This window comes from Peromyscus californicus, unplaced genomic scaffold, assembly GCF_007827085.1.
Source record: "Peromyscus californicus insignis strain IS unplaced genomic scaffold, ASM782708v3 Scaffold_5__1_contigs__length_169319896, whole genome shotgun sequence".
NCBI classification, from domain to species: domain Eukaryota; kingdom Metazoa; phylum Chordata; class Mammalia; order Rodentia; family Cricetidae; genus Peromyscus; species Peromyscus californicus.
In genome coordinates, this window is record NW_026294573.1 from 21,585,638 (window position 1) to 21,600,253 (window position 14,616).

A 14,616-nucleotide genomic window follows, 5' to 3' on the forward strand; every position below is an offset into this window, starting at 1 on the left:
ACCCTGTATTGATTATCTAGGGGTGGGGGGAAGAAAGCTTCTCTCTTATGAAAATATGAGGTGGGGGGAGGAGGGAGAAGGGAAAAGAGAGCTAGTGGAGGTTCAGGGACTTTGGGATGGTGGCTTCATCCTCCCTGGGTAGCGTTGCCACCATGATAGATACCACCTGAGTTGGCCTTGGCCATTGGTCCATGCGCTCAATTAACAAGTAAATGTTTTTCATGGCCCGTGGGATTCCAGCCACAGGGAGCCCAGATACAAAAGGGATGGTCATACCAGCCGCACTCCAGCTTCTCAAGAGGAGTGTTTGAACCCTGTGGGTTGGAGGCCAGCCAGAGCAAAGCAGTTACTCTCTACCTCAGAGGGGGGTGAGAAGAGAGAGTGGGGGAGCAGGGGAGACAGGACCGGGGAAGGCAGAGGATGGGGGGGAGGGAAGAGAAGAGGAGAGGAGAGAAGAGGGAAGACTGGGAAGGGAGATAAAGAGAAGAGAGAGGGGAGAGAGAAAGGGGAGGAAGAGACAGGAGGGAGAAGAGAGACAGAGGGAGAGGGAGGGAATAAGGGAGAAAGAGAGAGACACACACTGATCTCAGGGGACATCTTCCAACTATCAAGATTATTCTGTAATTCTTCCAAATCCAGCTCCCAGGTGTCCTTAGGGGCCTTCCCTGATGTTCACCCCCTTCTCAGCAGAGCACTCATAACTCTTGCCTGGAGCACTCTTCCTTCTTCAGGTCTGGATCTGGCTCCTTCCGGTTGGTTACCGTGTGTGCTCCCTCCTCAGAGAAGCCTTCCTGACCACAGACTTCTGGCCCATGCTGCCTGGTAGACAGACTCTGTCTTCCTTGGACAAGTTGTCCTTGCTCCTGTACCTCATTTCTTCATTTGTAAAACAAGAGCCATGGTGGACCCCACTTCACAGAAGCCTGGGAAGAAATCCGGGAGCTGTCACACTAAGTGCTCGCCACATGATAAATGCTGTGTTTGTTACCATTCATTCACTTATTCTTTCCATCAAACTTCAAATTTCGGAGCCGCCCCTTGGCACTGGGCTGGATGCTGGGGCTCTGGTAGGGATTCTACCACAGTCTTGTTATCACAGATACAAAGCTCGGATCCAAGAAGCCACAGGACCAGTCTCTTTTTGTTTTTTTTTTTTTGTTTTTTCTTTTTTCTTTTTCTTTCCTTTTTTTTTTTTTTTTTTTTTTTTTTTTTTTGAGACAGGGTTTCTCTTTGTAGTTTTGGTGCCTGTCCTGGATCTTGCTCTGTAGACCAGGCTAGCCTCCAACTCACACAGATCCTCCTGACTCTGCCTCCCAAGTGCTGGGATTAAAGGCATGTGCTGCCACCACCCAGCTCAGGATGAGTCTCTTGAGGTTGCTACTTCTCCCCTCAAGTCTGATTTCCTCATTGCCCTATGTTCATGTTCCTTTAACAATTCCAAAAGCTGATACCAAAAGCAAAAGTCAAAGCCAACCCGCCCACCCCCTGTCCTCCATCTCCTGTAGCCACTTCTGTGTTCAGCCAGCTTGGGATCTCTTGTCCTTGGTCCTGTAGTACTCTTGGCAAAGTCCCAAAGACCCAGTGCTTGCCTTGAAGCCCAGCCTACAATGATCCAAACTCCCACCTTCCCTGAGGAGGAGGGGAAGCCACAAGACCAGGGCCATGACTGCATGACCTCAGGAGGAAGCTATCTGGGCCTGGCTAGAGACGCACTGTAAAAGGGCTCTCACCACGCTTAGCCTTCTGGGGACTCAGACCTTCTGCAATGCCTTCTCCTGCACCAACCATCTCTCCCTGTCACAGACTTACCTTCTCAGACTAGAAACATGTTCTAGAATCTGCTTCCAAAACCTAAAGAAGTCATATACGTGTGTGTGTGTGTGTGTGTGTGTGTGTGTGTGTGTGTGTGTGTGTATGCACCAATGTACAAATGTGTATATGTGTGTGTGGAGGTCAGAGGGCAACATAAGAGAGTCATGTCTGGGGGCTGGAGAGATGGCTCAGTGGTTAAGAGCACTGGCTGCTCTTCCAAAGGTCCTGAGTTCAATTCCCAGCAACCACATGGTGGCTCACAACCATCTATAATGAGATCTGGTGCTCTCTTCTGGCCTGCAGGGACACATGCAGGCAGAACACTCTATACATAATAAATAAATCTTTAAAAAAAAAAAAAGAGAGAGAGTCATGTCTCTACTTTCACCATATGGGTTCCAGGGTTTGGACTTGGATTGTCAGGCTTGGCATCAAATACCTTTACCTGCTGAGCCACCTCTTGGGTCCCTGCTTACTTATTTGTGGCAGGGGAGGGGGTGTGAGTATGGAGATCAAAGGCAACTCTTTGTTGTTGTTGTTTTTCAAGACAGGGTTTCTCTGTGTAGTTTTGGAGCCTGTCCTGGATCTCACTCTGTAGACCAGGCTGGCCTCGAACTCACAGAGATCCACCTGCCTCTGCCTCCCAAGTGCTGGGATTAAAGATGTGTACCACCACCTCCTAGCAGAGGGCAACTTTTAAGAGTTGGTTCTGTACTTCTAGCATGGGGGTACCTGAGATGGGACTCAGATTGTCAAACCTGGCAGCAAGCGCCATACCACAGTCATCTCAATGGCCCATACTCTGAGTTTTTATGTGTTATTTGATTGAGGAACCATGATCCATTTTTTTATGGATGAGGAAATGTTCTTTGGAGAAAAATACCATCTAGGTATGAGCCCAGGGCAAGGCAGTGGCTGTCGCCAAAAGAAGAGGATGTAGCATGAGCCATACCTGGAGACTCCATATCTGGAGACTGCTCAGTCTCCAGAATGTTCTTTGTTAAGAAGAAATGGGAGAGAAAAGAATAAAAGAGCTGAGTGGTGGTGGTACATGCCTTTAATCTCAGCATTAGGGAGGCAGAGGTAGTCAGATCTCTGTGAGTTCAAGGCCAGCCTGGTCGACAGAGCTAGTTCCAGGACAGCCAGGGCCTCACAGAGCAACCCTGTTTCGAAAAAATAAATAAATAAAAAAGGAAAAGAACAAATAAACACACAAAAAGACTTGCCAATGATGCCGTCTTAGTCATTTTGGACTGTAACAAACAACACAGAGTACATACCTTAAGCAACATAAATATGCCGTCTCAGAGTTCTGGAGTCTCCAAGTCCCAGATCGAGGGTCAGCACTAGTGGTTTCTGGTGAAGGCGTGATGTCTGAATTGCACACAGCTGCCTTCTCCCGGCTTGACCTCACACAGCAAAGTCGATGGCATGCTCTCTAGATCTCTCCATTCCCCAACCCTTAACCCTTTAGGTTAAGGCCCCATCATGATGACTTCATTTAAGCATTGATTGCTTCTGGGAAGGTCCTCTTTTGAAACATTGCCACATAGGGGAGGGAGGACGGCTTCAGCACATGTATGGGGGAAGGCGCTAAAACCACCAAGGAGGTGGTGGTAAAGAGCAGCCTGTTCACACGGTATGAGTGGACACCACCGTACTGGCCAAGAGTGACCCCTCTTTCCACCATAGATCTGACCAACCACAGTGCTGAACTGGTGGCCAGTAGCTGCTCATGACTGGGGGTGGGGGGGCGGCAGCGCGAGGGGCAGTTCAAGGAGACAGGATTTTTCTGTGTAGCCTTGGCTGTCCTGTCTTTAGACCAGGCTGGCCTCGAACTCACAGAGATCTGCCTGCCTTTGTCTCCCAAGTGCTGGAATCAAAGGTGTGTAGCACCACTGCCTGTCTGGCCCAGAAGCATTATTTACTTCCACGGATGTTTGGCAAAAATCCAATCAAGTGATCAAGCCAAATACAGCCCTCCACCTGGCTCCATGTAAGCAGTGAGCTAAGAAAAACAAGTTAAGAGACAGGCTAATTTCTATGTTGCTCAGGCTGGCTTTAAATGTCTGAGTTCAAAAGATTCTCCTGTTTCAGCTCCCTGAATAGCCGGACCTGCACGTACAGCCCACCACTTCCAGCTTTAGCAATATATGTTAAGTTTCGAATTATATTAATTAATTTGTTTGTTTGGGGGTGGGCGTGGTCAGAGGAGAGTTTGAGGGAGCCAGTGCTCTCCTTTTACCAAGCGGGTCTAAGACCCGGAACGCAAGTCCTGGTAGCTGACGGCAATTGCCTTTACCTGCGGAGCCATCTCGAGGGCTCCTTAACAAAGGTTTTTACATTTTTAAATGACTTTAAAAAAAAAAGACCAAAAAAAAGAATAATATTTCAGGGATAAGAAAATTAAGTTAAAACCCAATCGCACTGTGCACAAAGTTGGGAACACAGCCAGGCTCCATTTATGTATTGTGCACAGCCGCTCTCCCGTTACCATGACAGAGCAGAGTAGCTGCAACCGAGGCCGGATGGCCAGCGAAACCAACAATATTTATATTCTGGTCCTTTACAGAAACAGTTTGCCAAGCTCTGCTCCACACCACTTCCAGTTTCAAGAGAGGGCTAGGGTAACCATCATTGCAAGGGAGCTCCCGGACCTGTCTGCAGTGTGGAGACCCTTGGCCAGTGCACTTTGACAAGTAGATGTCAATCTGTGGCTACATAGCGAGTTAAATAAAGCCAGCCTGATGCCAGGCGGTGGTGGTGCACGCCTTTAATCCCAGCACTCGGGAGGCAGAGCCAGGCGGATCTCTGTGAGTTCGAGGCCAGCCTGGTCTACAGAGTGAGATCCAGGACAGGTGCAAAACTACACAGAGAAACCCTGTCTCGAAAAACCAAAAATGACAATTTTTGTATCATCAGAAAGAGTCACCACCACATGTAACATACGAATCTTGAATTGAGTTCTTTTGATAAAAAGAGCCAGTAAGGACCGGTATGCTGGTGGATGTACATAATCCTAGCACGTGGGAAACAGGGGCAGGAGGATCTCTGTGAGTTCAAGACCAGCCTGATCTACATAGTGGGGGGAAAAAACATGAAAAAAAAAAAAGCAAAACAACAACACAACAAACAAGCTAACAAAAATTAGCACCTGAGAGGCAGAGGCAGGCAGGTCTCTGTGGGTTTGAGGCCAGTCTAGTAGACCTAGCAAGTTCCAGGCCAGCTACACAGTGAGATCCTGTCTCAAATGCAAACAAACCAAAGCTAACCAACACACATACATATACACACACATATGCACACACAGCACGTGTATACATACATATACACATATGCACATACAACACATGTGCACACTCATGTTCTCTATCACTGAGCTTATCCTCAGTCCTATTTGCTATGATGTCCTCTTTTCTTCCTAGACTCTAAGCTCCACTTTTACTTATCTGAGAGTCTGATGCCAGCTAGAATGGTGGCTGGAAACAGGGACGCAGAAGGAACGCATTTTGGTGGGCTGGGGTGGGGGCATGCCTTCCCAGCAGAGGCCACCTCGGAGTTGATTGCCTTTGCTGTTGTTCCAAGCACTGGGGTTCACACCCAGAGCCTACCACCCTATCCCTGAGCCACACCCCCAGCTGTCTCTGGGTGGATGCTGAAGGACGAAGAGCAGGTGACCCCTGGTGACCTTGCTCTTAGGAGCTCTAATGCCAGCGGTGACACTCACTTGGGGCACTCCAGAGAGCAGAGCTCTGCCCAGATGCGGCAGCTTGCCCAGGCCAGCTCTCATCTGGGGAGCAAATCCGCAGTCATCAGCACAGCTTAGCAGCAGGGTGCCTGGTGTCAGGAAGAGACAGGGAGAGCCAACACGGGGCCTGCCCCCATAGATGGGCAGAAGATGGGTCTCCATGGTAATTCTACCGCCAAGCCTGTACCCACCTGCTGGGCTCTGGCCTTTTGTGCCCAGGCTCAGCAATTCTAGGCAGGTAGTGTTTTCTCCCTTCCTAATCCTTTTTTTTTTTTTTGGTTTTCTGAGACAGGGTCTTGTTATGCAGTTCATGCTGGACTTGTGGCCTCTTGAGTGCTGGAGTTACAGGCTGAGCCACCAGCCCCAGCTCCTGTGAGCACTTCTTGCCTGCTCCAATAGGGACACATTGGCTCCCTTGTGCCATGTATTGAAAGGTGCACAGAGGTTTCTCTGTTTTGTTTCTCTGTTTTTGGTTTCTTTAAGACAGGGTCTCACTATATATGTATATATAAAACTCTGGCTGTCCTGGAACTCACTATGTAGACCAGGTTGGCCTTGAACTCACAGAGCTCTGCCTGCCTCTGCCTCTCAAGTGCTAGGTAGGATTAAAGGCGTGTGTCACTATGCCCATCTGTCTTGTTTTTTGAAGACAGGGTCTTACTTACATTGTAGCCTAGGCTGGCCTAGCATTGTGTGACCGAGGTTGTCCCCAAAGTCATGACTATCCTTCTGCCCCAGCCTCCCAAGTGCTAGGATTGCTAACATGAGCCAGCACATCTGGTTTCTAGCTACCTTTTCATCAACAGCCTCATGCTGTCTCAAAGCCGAGACAGGGAACCCGGGCCAGTGTTGGGACTGTATCTCCGGGGCTGACACAGCCCATGGAGCTTATGACATGCTGACCTGGCAGGTAAAAAAGCAGGCAGCCCCCGACACTTGGGAACTGCTCTCATATTTCTGTCGCCGGGGCTTTTGGCGTGTTCTGTGGGATTGCAGTGCTGTGAGGAAAGCCCACATGGTCGTTGCCCAGCTTCCTCCCACCGGAATGTTTATTCTCTCAATGCCATGTGCAGGAGGCCAGGAGGACCGGTGAATTCCAGCAGGATCCAGACTGGTACTATCAGGGCACACTCTGGCGAGGCTAGAGTTTCACAGGAAGGAGTGTGCTTGTAGGGGCTGGAGGTCTTCGGAGATGACTGAATTATCACACAGCTGGGTCTAAAGAATTCCTCAGAATAGGTTGGTGAGATGGCTGTTCTCCAGGTAAAGAGGCACGTCCCACCAAGCCTCTCCTTCCCACATGGTGGGAGGAGAGAACTGACTCCTGAAAGTTGCCCTCTGACCTCTACATGCATGCTGTGATGAACAGACGTGCACCCACCCACACCCACACCCACACCGAATAAATAAATGTAATGTGTTTCAGAAAAAAGAATTCCACTGAGACTGGGTTATCTCAGAAGGTTCTAGAACATTTGAAGAAGTTCAAGAGGACACAGAGTATTTCAGAGGGAGGCCAGAATACCATAAAGAGGGTTGAATCCTTCCGGGAACCTGAACTGCTTTAGAAGGAAAAGGGATATTCTGGTGAGTGTTAGAGTCTTCTATAGGGAAGGATAGAATTTTGAGATGTGAGAATTGATAAGTTTTTCCACCCTGAAGGCCTCTCCGCCGATGCAGCAAACCGAATCAGACCGAATTGGAAAAGCCCAGGTTTAATGGGTAAAGCATTCCCGGGTGATTCCCGGCCCCTCAGAGAGGAGACGGAACTGAGAGACAGAAGAACCACATGTCTGTTTCCTGGGATGCAGCTTATATACCCTGTGGGAGTGGTCTTGAGCCTCTGTAGGGAAGGAGCTGTGTTTGGCGAGCTTAGAAGGGGGAGGTTTGGGAAAAGAGATGGGGGAGGAGAGTTGAGGTAGATCTTCCACCAGAACAAGAATGTGAGTGGGTGTTCTGTATGGCCTTGGAGCGCTGCCAAAGGGTCCCTCCTTCGACTCTGAGCTTGCAAAGATCTGGGGATTTGGTAGGTCTTTGGGAGGCCAATAGTGTGTTTTCTCTTGTCCCCCAGGATAGGTCAGGACTAGTCCAGTCATGGCAGTCCTTGAGCATAGGCAGCAGGGATGAGCTGTCTTCACAGCCTTGGGGACCAATGGCTGCACAGTACCCTTTCTGAACCCTGGGACTTTTAGGTGCAAATTACCCTGGCCAAGCCTTTTCCAGGAATCGGACTCCTACAGAGTCAGGGAACCTTCCTGGGTCTCCCCTGGTAGTCTGTGCAATCTCTCCTGCCTTTTTTTTTTTTTTTTTTTTTTTTTTTTTTTTTTTTTTTTTTTTGGTTTTTCAAGACAGGGTTTCTCTGTGTAGCTTTGCGCCTTTCCTGGAACTCACTTGGTAGACCAGGCTGGCCTCGAACTCACAGAGATCCGCCTGGCTCTGCCTCCCGAGTGCTGGGATTAAAGGCGTGCGCCACCACCGCTCGGCTCTCCTGCCTTTTTTATGGTCAAGAAAGCATCTTGTCAGGCTGGAGAGATGGCTCAGCTGTTAAGAGCACTGACTGTTCTTCCAGAGGTCCTGAGTTCAATCCCAGCAACCACATGGTGGCTCACAATCATCTGTAATGAGATCTGGCACCCTCTTCTGGCCTGCAGGTATACATGCAGACAGAACACTATATACATAATAAATAAATAAATCTTTTTAAAAAAAAAGAAAAGAAAGAAAGCATCTTGTCATATAGCCCAGGCTATTCTCAAACTGACAATCCTCCTGCCTCAGCCTCTGAGGTGCTGGGATTACAGATAAGCACCACCACACTCAGCTAGTCTCTCGTGTTAATGGGGTTGGTGCAGTTCTTAAATACGGGAGCCCTATTGGGTTGTGGTTGCCTATTTGCTTCCACGGCCCCTGAAACTTTCTGTACCCCGTGAGATTTGCGGCCAGGAGTACTCAATCTGTGCTAGAAAAGGTATCAGTGGGTGACATGGGGAAAGAGGTATGTGCCAGCTTTAAATGGTGCTGGACCCCCTTTGACAAGGGCCTGTTCGAATGTGCCAAGTCCTTCAGCTGCTGTTCACCCGCTGCATTCGGCTCTTCCCTGGTGACTGGGATAGAGTCCCAGCCCACCTTCCCCGACAGAGTACCCATGCTTTCTACGGTTTCCCAGTGTAAGGAGTAAAGTCAGCATCTCCTCTCTGACAAGGGTGTGTCTTCACCTGACTAGAAACCAGTCCTGTATTCTCCCAGAGAATCAAGAAACCCTGCTAAGCCGGGCGGTGGTGGCGCACGCCTTTAATCCCAGCACTCGGGAAGCAGAGCCAGGCGGATCTCTGTGAGTTCGAGGCCAGCCTAAGCTACCAAGTGAGTTTCAGGAAAGGTGCAAAGCTACACAGAGAAACCCTGTCTCGAAAAACCAAAAAAAGAAAAAAGAAAGAAAAGAAAAGAGCCCCTGCTATGTGAGTAGATAATGGGGGCCCTCTGCAGCCCCCTTGTCTTTTTCAGGATGAGAGGAGAGAGGTGTGGTCCCTCAGGGACAGCCAGGTCAGATTGGCTTGTGTCCAGGCATGGAGGTCCTAAGAGGAGGAAAAGAAGGGAAAATTGAGGGTCCTGACGGAGCACATACTGCATACTAGACAGCATACGGGGACAGTCTCCTGAAGGGAGGGAATCGCTCTTCCTGTTATACAGATGGGGAAACTGAGCTTGCAGAGCCACGGAGGCTTGCTCAGGATCACAGCTAGCAACCGTGGGAAACAGGGGGTGAGGCTGTCCCCTCGGCCAACACTGCTGGTCTCTCATACCCCTGAAGTAGGGCCTCTCGACACACCCTCGTCCTTCCTTGTCAGTGTGACCTTGAACAAGTCACATCAAGTCTGTAAGCCTCAGGTTCCTCATCTGTGAAATGCACATGTTAACAACCCTGGGCTACATGACGGAATGAGATGAGGAGCCAGGTAAGGGCAGAGTGCACACACATGTACACACACACACACACACACACACACACACACGCACACGCACACGCACACGCACACGTACACATGTGTGCACTATTCTTATCTCCATGTTACAGACCGAAAGCCAGACTTGTAGGAGAGAGATGCTGTGTGCTACACACAGACTTAGTGCTTCTCTTGCAGTCTGTTTTGACTTAACGCATGGGTGGATGAAGGAAGAAGGAGGGTCTGGTAGAGAGCTGGTCTAGCATGTCCAACGCCCTGGTGTCCATCCCCAGCATGGTCAAGAAAACAGTAGAAAACAGTAGGTAGCTATTTTGGCTCTGCCTGAGACCCCAGATTGGAGGCCCTACAGTGAAGGGTCACTTCCCAGCCCCCGACAGCCAACAAAATTTGACTCGTGAAAAACCCCTGGCCCAGTTGCTCTGAGAAGCCCGCAGGAAACAAAGAGGAAATTAATTCTTGACGGTTGCAGAAGCGATTCCAGTCAGATGGCAGAAGAGACTTACTGACAACTGAGGAACCAGGCGGCAGGGGAATTCCTCACCAGAGTCAGGAAATGACATCGTGGTCCCTGTAGACAGCTCCCTAGGCTGAGCTCTGGGAAAGGAGGGGAGCCTGTGAGGTGCAGGCAGAGTTCCCACAGTTCCTGCACAGGGGAGCCATTGTCTCATGGAGGAGACATGTCACACTCTTAGGTCAACAGCCAAATGTGAAGGTCACTTGGAAAAGAGAGAGTCGAGCTGGGAGAGAGAAAGGGGGGGCACCCCAGAGAAGAAGCGTGTGGTCATGTGAGAGACACTCCTGGACAAACAGGGGTGAGGAGAGGGTGACAGTGTCCCGGGGGAATCACATTTACGGAACCTCTTCTGCAGGCCTGCACAAAGTGCTGAGCGCTTTGCAGATGGCGTCTTGGCTCCTCAGCTGCAGATATTTGCTGTGTGAGGTTCTGCAGAGGATGGAGGCTACAGCTGTGAACAGGGCTCCTCCCCTCCTGGACCATAGCTGTGGGAGGGGACAGTGGACAGATACCACACTGTCGGGGGAGGTGCCCGCTTTGAAGAAGAAAGGAAAAGCCGGGCTGGGGCTGGGAAGTGTTAGCAAATGCTGCTCTTTGGAAAACCAACACTTGGGTGAATGAAGGCCTCCCCCGTAGAGATTCAGCAGAGACCAGATGCGGGTGAAGGAGCCAGTGCAGAGGCCCTGGAGTGTGGGCATGCTTAGGGGAGAATGAGAAAGCTGGGTAATGAGCTAACAGCCATTGAGGGAGATAGATTGCCGAATGCTGGGGAGCTTGGGGGCCACAGTAAAGATACTTGATTTTGCTATGAATGTGATAGGAAGCCACCAGGGAGCTTCTAAGTAGTATAATGAGATTTATGATTTTTTTTTTTTGGGCCTTGAACTCAATATTTAGCCCAAAGAGACCTTGAACTTCTGTTCTTCCAACCTCTACTCCTGAGTGTTAGGATTATAGGTGTGTGCCACCACCCCTAGTTTTCTGTGGAGCAGAGAACAGAATCTAAGGTTTTGTCCACATGAGGCAAGGACTCTACCAAGTACACTAATTCCCCAGCCCTATAGGGACATATGAGTCTCATTCATTTTATTTATTCTTTTAATGTTTGGATTGAACCCAGGGCCTTGCACATGCTAGGCAAATGTTCAATCACTAAGCTCCATCCTAGGCAACCCTCTTTTTGAGGGCAAGGGGGAATCTCCCTCTCTGTAGCTCAGGCTGTTACAGCGTCTCAAGTTGTGAGATTACATACACATGCCACCATGCCCATCCTTCTTCTTTTTGGTCACTTCCTAGTAGTCCACTGCCTGGGCGAGCCTGGGCTCTGTGAACCCCACCCTCTTACTGACGGACATGTGGGCTGTCCAGTCTTTTACCAGTGCCTTTGCAGATTGTGTGGTGGAGAACAGTTCCCTACATATGTCACTTCTCACTCATTCAAGAAAACCTGAAGGATAAAAATTCCCAGAAATAGGGACATTTGGATGTTTTTGTAGTTTGGATGGGTTCTGCCTAAATGTCCTGTTCAAGCCTTTGCCAATTTATGTACACGTGAATGACAGGACTTTCTTCTCTTTTTAACAAAAATTAGTCATTTTTATTTTATGGCCATAAGTGTTGCCTGCAGGCATGCACAAGTGCCCTGTGTGCAGTGCCCATAGAGGCCAGAAGAGGGCGTCGGATTCCCTGGGACTACAGTTCCGGTTAAGTGGTAGTGAGCGTCCTGGTGGGTGCCAGTGTTGTTAACCCTGAGCCGGCTCTCCAGCACCTGCCTGTCTTTGAGACAGGTTCTCATGTATCCCTGGTTGGTCTTAAGCTTAATATGTAGTTTAGGGGTGTGCACCCCTGTGCCCTGTTTATATGATGCTGGGGGTTGAAACCAGGGCTTTGAGGCTACTAGGCAAGCACTGTTTCCCTGTGTAAGGCTGTTTGTGTTTGCTCCTCCGGGAACCGTCAGGTTGCAGACTGTGCCTGGGTTTCTACTAGGCTGTTGGTCATTCTCATTCACTTCCAAGAACTAATTATAAATTAGGAAAACAGCCTTTTGTGATCTGAGCTGTCAATGCAGGACCCTCCCCATTTGTCGGTCACCTTATGACTTGATTTATAGTGTTTTCCCACGCAGGAGTTTTGGGTTTTTATGTGTTGCCTTTATCAATCTTTTTTTTTTTTATTGCGTTTTCAGTCATCATTAGACTTTTTCCACTATGAGATTATAAATCCTCCCGAGTTTTCTGCTACGCTTTTATGGTTTTATTTTGGGTTTTTCTAGCACTTGAATCTTTGATCCTCTGGGGCTCATCCTGGTGTTCCCTGAGAGCACACATCTATTTTTGCCCCCCAGCTGGCCACCTGGCTATCCCAACTCCATGTATTAAAGACTCCCTACCCACTTGGACAGGACACCTTTATCAACTCTTGGATTCCCATGTGCTCTCCAGTCTATTTCTAGACTTTCTATTCCAGTCCATTGGTCTGTTGGTCTTTTCCTGGACCCTAACTAGCTTGTTCCAGTTGCTGAGGCCGTTTGTGTGCCTGGGATTGAACCCAGGGCCTCACCCACAAGCTTGTTACCAATGAACTACTTGAGGAGGAGGCTTAAAATACTATCATCTAGTAGTGATAAGATTAGTGTTACCCAGGTGGTGGTGGCGCATACCTTTAATCCCAGCACTCAGTAGGCAGAGGCAGGCAGATCTCTGTGAGTTCATGGCCAGCCTGGTCTACAGAGCAAGTTCCAGGACAGCCAAGGCTACACAGAGAAACCAGTTTCGAAAAAGAAAAAACAAACAAACAAACAAAAAGGTTAGTGTTGACTTCTCCTACTAACAACTGGGTTTTTTGTTTTTGTTTTTGTTGTTGTTGTTGTTTTGAGGTGGGGGAGACTCCAGAGAGCAGGGATTATACAGGCTCTACCTGGCTTGCCGCCACCCCACACCCTCATCTCAGACAGGGTCTCAATAGCCCAGGCTGGAGAAGGGCCAAAGTTTGACTTTGAACCTCTGACCACTTGTCTTCACCCCTCAAGTGTTGGGATTACAGACACCACACCCAGATCACCCACTCTACCTCCCTCCCTTCCTTCCTCCCCCCCTTCCTTTCTCCTTTCCTCTGTCTCCCTTCCTTCTTTTCCATAATTCATATTCTCTCCCCCTCCACCTCTCCCTCCCTTCCTCCCTCCCTCCTGAACTCTCCTGGGTCTTACAGTCCGGTAGGCGAACAGAGAACAAACAAGTAATTGCATGCCATTTGGTCCTTCTGCAGAGAAGCGATAATAGAGCAGGTGAAGGGACCGGGGAGGCTGAGGAGGAGCCAGAGGCTGCTGGGGAGGGACTCTCAGACAGCAAGGGGAGGTGTCCAAGTGGGAAGGAGGCCCTGTGGCTCCCCGGGGAAGCCGTCAGGAGGGAGAGAGGGCAGAAGTAAAGGCCTGAGGCAGGAGTCTGCTTGCAAACAGCAGCTTCGGTTTTTTTTTTGGGGGGGGGGCACTGTCTAGGGAGGGATGGAGGCCCATGATGTAGTGGCAGAAGCTTGTAGGTCACACCAAGGACATTGGCTTTTCTTCCAACACCTGGAGCCAGGAGGACAGTTGGTGGACCGGTGGCGACAAGTTCTGACCTCTCTCTCCTCAGGATGGTTCTCGCTGCTGCTGTGGCAACCGGGAGGGCGATAGGCAGGCTTGCAGGGAGCTGAGGGAGCTGTTTCTTGGCTCTTCCCTTCCTCAGCCTCCATGTCAGGCACTTATCAGGCGCTGGAAGCCCAGTGCACAGAGGGGCCGTGAAGGAGGAGGAAAGGGAAGCCGGGAAAATGGATGAGGCACAGAGGCAGAGTGCTTGGAGAATACCTCTGCAAAGACTGTAGAAAGCAAAGGGAGAAAACCCGAGAGACTCTCTTCTGTACCAGGGCTCAAGATGCCCCAGACAACTTAAAAGCTGGGACTGCCATCAAGACCTGAATCTGGGCGGGTGTACATACTTGAGACTCAGGAAGCTAAGACAGGAGGAGGATGAGTTTGGGGCCAGTCTGGGTTACATAGTATGATCCTATTTGTACACACACACACACACACACACACACACACACACACACACACACACACACATACACACACACACACACACACACACACGTAATAAACAGGCCTGGGGATGTAGTTCACTTGGTAGAGGGCTTGTCTAGCATGCATGAAGTTCTGGGTTTGATCCCCAGTGCCACATAAAACCACTGTGGTGGCACATGCCTGTAATCCCAGCAGGAGGTCAAAGCAGGGGGATCAGAAACTTAAGATCAGAAGGCTGGGTTGGTGGCTTATCTGTGACCCTAGTGCTGTTGGGGCAGAGACTGGCGTATCCCTGGGGAGCATATTAGCTAGCTTGTCTAGCCTAAAAGGTGAGCTCTGGTTTTAGTGAAAGAACCTCTCTCAAAAATGTAAGATGGAAGCCGGGCGGTGGTGGCGCACACCTTTAATCCCAGCACTCGGGAGGCAGAGGCAGGCAGATCTCTGTGAGTTCAAGGCCAGCCTGGTCTACAGAGTGAGTTCCAGGACAGCCAGGACTGTTTCACAGAGAAACCCTGTCTTGAAA